The sequence below is a fragment of the Capsicum annuum genome, chromosome 8 (assembly GCF_002878395.1).
Source record: "Capsicum annuum cultivar UCD-10X-F1 chromosome 8, UCD10Xv1.1, whole genome shotgun sequence".
NCBI lineage: Eukaryota > Viridiplantae > Streptophyta > Magnoliopsida > Solanales > Solanaceae > Capsicum > Capsicum annuum.
The window spans coordinates 3,738,522-3,739,109 of NC_061118.1; positions in this window are offsets into that span (position 1 = coordinate 3,738,522).

Consider the following 588-nt stretch of genomic DNA (forward strand, 5'->3'; position numbering starts at 1 on the left):
CCAAATATAATAAGAAAAAATTAATCGAAATTATTCCAAAACAATAGTAATCAAGTTCTTGGATTTAATCCTGAAAGAGAGTTTAACCTTGAATGAAATTATTCATCATCCAAACCCTTGGAATGATGATACAAACCATAAAAAAAACTAAAATAATAATAAAACCTAAAAGAATTTGTAGTAGCCTCCAATAATGTTCCAAGTTGATCTAGGGTTTCCAAGAGGTCCCAAGATGTTTAAAACGTGATTTAACACGTTATATTTATAGTAAAAAAGTCATAAACTGACTTGGATTGGGTTTCCACGTTATTTCCTTCAGATGGGCAATTTTTATTCCTCTTTTTAGGGCCATCGCGACGCGGTGACAAGCCAATCGACAATTGTCAATTTCTAGAATCTCACCGCGATTTCACCGCATCGCGGCGCCTCCTCAAACTTCACCAAATGCTACACCCTCCTATGGGTCACAAAATTGGGCCTACTCTAAATCCATTGGTGTCTTTTACGCATCCATTGGACACCTGTACAGTCCACCCGCGTCCCATACTTTTCAGGGGTCCAAATTGCGTCCTGCTTGCATTTTGTACT